The sequence below is a fragment of the Ovis canadensis genome, chromosome 17 (assembly GCF_042477335.2).
Source record: "Ovis canadensis isolate MfBH-ARS-UI-01 breed Bighorn chromosome 17, ARS-UI_OviCan_v2, whole genome shotgun sequence".
Classification (NCBI taxonomy): Eukaryota; Metazoa; Chordata; class Mammalia; order Artiodactyla; family Bovidae; genus Ovis; species Ovis canadensis.
In genome coordinates this window covers 13,276,168-13,282,305 of record NC_091261.1, presented here as the reverse complement: position 1 = coordinate 13,282,305, position 6,138 = coordinate 13,276,168, and the positions used below count along the sequence as shown (strand labels likewise).

Below are 6,138 nucleotides of genomic sequence, written 5' to 3'. Positions count from 1 at the left end.
GTTGTCAACGGTATCTTTCCTCAAAGATACAAACAGTATCTTTGTCAAATGACAAATTGCTGTTCATTTTCAAGGCTTACTTTAAATGTCATTTGTTAGGGCTACATATCTTTCTCCTTTGCTAATAATGAGCTCTTATTAATCTTTGAGATTTTAATAAATTTATAAATATATAATATATAAATTTATATATATTAAAATATATAAATCTTATATTATTAAGACCTTATTGTTCAGTTGTTAAGTCACATCTGACTCTGTGTGACCCAATGGACTGCAGCTCACCGGGCTTCCCTGTCCTTCACTGTCTCCCAGAGTTTGCTCAAACTCATATCCATTGAGTTGGTGATGCCATCCAACCATCTCACCCTCTGTTGTTCCCTTCTCATCCTGCCCTCAATCTTTCCCAACATCGGGGTCTTTTCCAATGAGTCAGAGCTTCAAATCAGGTGGCCAAAATATTGTAGCTTCCCCTTAACCATCAGTCCTTTCAATGAATATTTGGGGCTGATTTCCTTTAGGATTTTCTTAGATCTTGGATAGACCTTTTATAATGTAGAACACATTTTCCAAAAAAAGGTACACATAGAAACTCAATATGCAAAATACTTGAAAGTAGACCTCTTTAAGCAAGACCGAGGATAGCAAAAGCCCACGGAATAAAGGATGGGGAGGTACAATATCCCTCAGACCTTTGTTCAATCCCCTTATGTACTCAAGACTGAGTGAATTCCTAGAGTTTAAAGTAAAGCCACAGATTAAAACCCACTAAAGGAGATACTCCTATGATCAATTCTTAGTTAATGTACTTGTACATGGAGATCACACCTAGGTAATACGTAATATTTATCTAGAAAGAAATAAGCATTCTTATGCGAAGAGTTGACTCATTGAAAAAGAACCTGATGCTGGGAGGGATTAGGGGCGGGACGAGAAGGGGATGACAGAGGATGAGATGGCTGGATGGCATCACTGACTCGATGGACGTGAGTTTGAGTGAACTCCGGGAGTTGGTGATGGACAGGGAGGCCTGGTGTGCTGCGATTCATGGGGTTGCAAAGAGTCGGACACGACTGAGCGACTGAACTGAACTGAACTGAAGGTATCATTTGGTAAGAAATGTTACATATCTGATTTTTGCCCATTCAAGTTTTAAAATTGTAAATACAGTCAAAAGGTAGTGTCCCCTAGTTAGAGTATATAAAACAGTATCTAAAAACTTTAGCTCACGACTTTTATGAAGATAATAAAAAAATGAATTGAAATTAATAATCTCATATTTTGGCATGAGAACTATAACATATTTCTTATACAATTAAGACTGAAAGTATAGAACAAATTGAGGAGGGCATGGCAACTCACTCCAGTATTGTATTCTTGCCTGGAGAATCCCCATGGACAAAGGAGCCAGGCGAGCTACAGTCCATGGGGTCACAAAGAGTCGGACACAACTGAGTGACTAAACCCAGCACAGCATATATAGTTCATTAGAGTTATGAAGGATATATGCACTTGGGATGTAAACTTTCCGTTCCTCTGCATTTAGGAACCAAGGAAAAACAGATAACTAATATAACTGAAGGCTTGTTTTTTAAAATAAACATATGTGAGGCAAAAACATGGATTATCTAACATATCACAAACCACAGTAGTTGAACCAACACTTCTGTTTAACCATTGCACACCAAAATACCATGTACAATGATCATGTAAACCTGCAGAACTTATTTAAAACACAGAGTTCCTGGTCTCAACCTAGGTTTATTGCATCAAAGTCCCTACATGAAAAGATTGTAAAAATGTATATTTTTAAATAAATGACCCTAAGAGATTCTGATCAGTGGCTGGACTTCAGAACAAGTGAGTCAGGCTATGTTTGCATTCTCCAGAGACTCCTGTCTTTCTTATCTAGCACTTTTTCCACTCAAGTGGTGACTATGAGGCAATATTTAGAGAAAGAGGTCATCTTTGAGATTACGTGACTTCACGGATAACCACTGCCTATGTTTAAGACCCAGTTTGGGTTTAGCAACATGATCCCCAAATACTAGAACCACTATTTCTACTCTGGTATCTATCAGTCTCAGGTAATTCTTTAGTTGGACTTTCAGTTTTTCTGAGGCGTAGAAACAAATGAGAGATGCTACCTACCTTTTTGTACCTAGAGCTGAAGCTGTGGTTCTGAGCACCATCCATCCCCCACACTGTCCATGTGATTTGATGATCCCTCCTTGAGTTTCCTCTGCCATGCAGCTCTGCACCAAGTCACAGTGTGTTGGTGTGTTATGGCTAAACCTAGGAAATGGAATAAGCTCTGTTTATTTTAACATCAATTGTGGGTTGTTGCTTTTTTTTTTTGGCCACACATATTTGCATGTGGGATCTTAGTTCTCTGACCAGGGATCAATCGAACTTGCTCTCCCTGCATTTGAAGTGCAGAGTCACAATCACTGAACATCCAGAGAAGACCCTAATTATGGTTTTAAATAATGAAAGTAGAATGTATTACTTTAGATGTTTTGTGAAATACAGAAAAAAGTAGGATCATTTATAATTTCAGCACTCAACATGGAAGCAATTAATATCTTGATAGATTTTTGTTGTTGTTGTTATCCTGTGCATGTTTTAGAACTTGAAGTTTTCACATTGGGTCATAGAAATTTTTTCATGTTACTTAATATTCTTCTATAATTTTCTATAATATGATTTTTAATGGCCATATGATATTCCATCATGTGCAACATACTCATTTTTTTTAAAACAAATGTCTCTCATTTGACATTTAGATTTTTCTGACCTTGTTCTAATAAGGACAATGCTGTGATTAGCATATTTTTTGCATGTAAAATATAATCTGTATCATCTATAAGTTTTTATCTACTTCCTTCTAGAATAAATTCCTAGAAGCAGAATTTCTAGAGAAAATAAAGGATTTTGGCATTCTAAGTGCTTTTAAATTCCAATATTGCCAAATAGCTCTCCATAAAGATTGTACTGATTTACCTTTGGCACACAGAATTAGAGGAGTTTGCATTTTTATTTTCTCCTCCTTCATGAATGCTGAATGGTGATTAAAATATTGACAATTGTTTTAAGTTTCACACATTTAATTACTAGTGCAACTACAAGATTTTAAAATGTTTAATGACCATTGACTATCTTCTTTTGAGGGTTTCTTTTTAGGTCCTTTCCCAAATTTTCTATGAGGAGAATCATCTTTTATATGAATTTTTAACTGTTCTTTAGGTATGTAAGACAGCAAGCAGGAGCATGACATTACCCACTATTTATTCAAGTAGTTTATTTCCTAGGTGATTACACTGGGTCTTACGCTCATGCAAATTGTTTTAACTGGTATGAATAGTAACCATTGCACCATTTCTTTCCTAACAACAGGTGATGTGTTTTTTGGCTTTGTCTTTTCACTGAATTATATTTATTTCTCCAACAACATTTTATTCGACAAGTTTCAGTTTTACAAATAAATTATAAGAACAGTTAAATGAATACCTCTGTGCCCTTCACCTAGATTAAACAATTGTTTGCTACATTTGCTTTATCTCTTAAAAGGAGATATTTTTAATGCAGTTTTGCAAGCGCTTATGTAGGCATACAAACCTAAGGTCATAGACCTATTGCAGATGAGTCAAAGGTGGATTTAGCAAATGTTTTCCAGAACGCCCTGATGCAATCAACATGCAGCCACCCTGGGCAATGAGCTGATGAAGAGAGAGATCACTGGCCATTTCTCAGCTCAAACCAGGCAGAGTGTCTTAAATTTTCTTGCCTCTGTGGTTTTGAAGTGTTGCTTTTACTATGTGGAAATGGAAAACAGAATGTCCAACTCTCAGATGATGATTAATTTGCCTCTCTTCTCCAGGTGCAAATTCCTTACCATACCTTCTGTGATCTTTCAGGCCCTGCCACCTTGCAGAAAGTGAAGAAAAACTAAAGAGCCTCTTGATGGAAGTGAAAGAGGAGAGTGAAAAAGTTGGCCTGAAAGTCAACATTCAGAAAACCAAGATCATGGCATCTGGTCCCATCACTTCATGGAAAATAGGGAAACAGTGGAAACAGCGGTAGACTTTATTTTGGGGGGATCCAAAATCACTGCAGATGGTGACTGCAGCCATGAAATTAAGACAGTTGCTCCTTGGAAGAAAAGTTATGACCAACCTAGACAGCATATTAAGAAGCAGAGACATTACTTTGCCAACAAAGGTCCATCTAGTCAAAGCTATAGTTTTTCCAGTAGTCATGTATGGATGTGAAAGTTGGACTATAGAGAAAGCTGAGTGCGAAAGAACTGATGCTTTTGAACTGTGGTGTCAAATAAGACTGTTGGGAGTCCCTTGGACTGCCAGGAGATCAAACCAGTCCATCCTAGAGGAAATCAGTCCTGGATATTCATTGAAGGACTGATGCTGAAGCTGAAACTCCAATACTTTGCCCACCCGATGCGAAGAACTGATTCACTGAAAAAGATGCTGATGCTGGGAAAGAGTGAAGGCAGGAGGAGTAGGGGACAACAGAGGATGAGACGGTGATGGCATCACTGACTCAATGGACACGAGTTTGAGTAAACTCCGGGAGTTGGTGATGGGCAGAGAGGCCTGGCATGCTGCAGTCCATGGGGTCTCAAAGAGTTGGACATGACTAAGCGGTTGAACTGAACTGAACCTTGCCCTGAATTAATTATAGATTTTTCTCCATAAATGAGATTTATAAAAGTATTTGGGATTCAACTAAAAAGAGGATCTAGGTGAATTAATAAATGTATAAATAAATAAAATGTGATATCTCCAAAATGGTTTCCATGTCAATTCCATTACCTACAAGCAATCTGTGTGCACGTGTGCATGCTCAGTTGCTTCAGTTGTGTCCAACTCTTTATGACCCTATGAACCATAGACTGCCAGGCTCCTGCCATGGATCCCAGAATCCATGGGATTCTCCAGGAAAGAATACCAGAGTGGGTTGCCACGTCCTCCTCCAGGAGATCTTCCCAAACCAGGGATCAAACCCATGTCTCTTATGTCTCCGGAACTGGCAGGTGGGTTCTTTACTACTAGTCCCACCTGGGAAGCCACAAGCAATTTGTGTAATCTTCACCAAAATCTAAATGTTGCTTTATCTCAAGTTGTTTCAGCAAATAGGAAATGTTGCATTACTTCGTTCAAGTATAACAAATACTTAGCTTATAATTTTTGTATCCTGCATATACTTATATTAATGTGGTGTTTTTTCTTTTTTTTCCTTCAGGCCCTCCTGGACATGATTTGAGATTAATGATCAGCTTGGTTGGATGGGTCTTCTCCTGATTCTCCAATTGCACCTCTGCTGCTGCTGCTAAGTTGCCTCAGTCATGTCCGACTCTGTGCGAACCCATAGACAGCAGCCCACCAGGCTCCCCCATCCCTGGGATTCTCCAGGCAAGAACACTGGAGTGGGCTGCCATTTCCTTCTCCAATGCATGAAAGTGAAATGTGAAAATGAAGTCACTCAGTCATGTCCAACTCTTAGCGACCCCATGGACTGCAGCCCACCAGGCTCCTGGGCCCGTGGGATTTTCCAGGCAAGAGTACTGGAGTGTGGTGCCATTGCCCTCTGGTATTGGCTAACTTGGAAATGTATTTTGTTGATTATAAGGGGAACCTGTTACAGACAGTAATACTACTGGGAAAATAATTGAAATTAAATGCTCTTTGCAATATTCTGATGTTTATCTATGAAGTATAGTATCATTATCCTAGAACTTATAATAAATTATATGGGTGGGACTTCCCCAGTCGTCCAGTGGCTAAGACTCCGAGGTCCTAACGTGGGAGGACTTGGGTTCAATACCTAGTCAGGGATCTGGATCCCTCCACACTACAACTAAAAGTTTGCGTGCTGCACCTAAGATCAAGGATCCCACATGCTGCAACTAAGACCTGGTGCAACCAAATAAATAAATAAATATTCAATAAGTAAATTCTGTGGGCAACTTAGATGGTTAGAGCCTGGAAGAACACTGCTACGAGCTGCATCTCCACATGTGCTTCATATCATCACAGTATTTAACCTCCCTAAATTACTATTTTCTCATCAAAAAATCTATTAATAGAGCGTTCTCATCTTTAATAAGGAACTCTGCAT

At 38.7% G+C, this 6,138-nt stretch overlaps 1 long non-coding RNA gene across 1 annotated transcript; it reads left to right on the top strand.

The window, feature by feature from the left end:
• Nucleotides 1-220: 220 nt before the first annotated feature.
• On the top strand, nt 221-5,711 carry LOC138422145 (uncharacterized). The gene is made up of 3 exons (XR_011249755.1): nt 221-1,112; nt 3,918-5,053; nt 5,263-5,711. It is a non-coding gene; the product is annotated as an uncharacterized lncRNA (long non-coding RNA).
• The last annotated feature ends 427 nt before the right edge of the window (nt 5,712-6,138 follow it).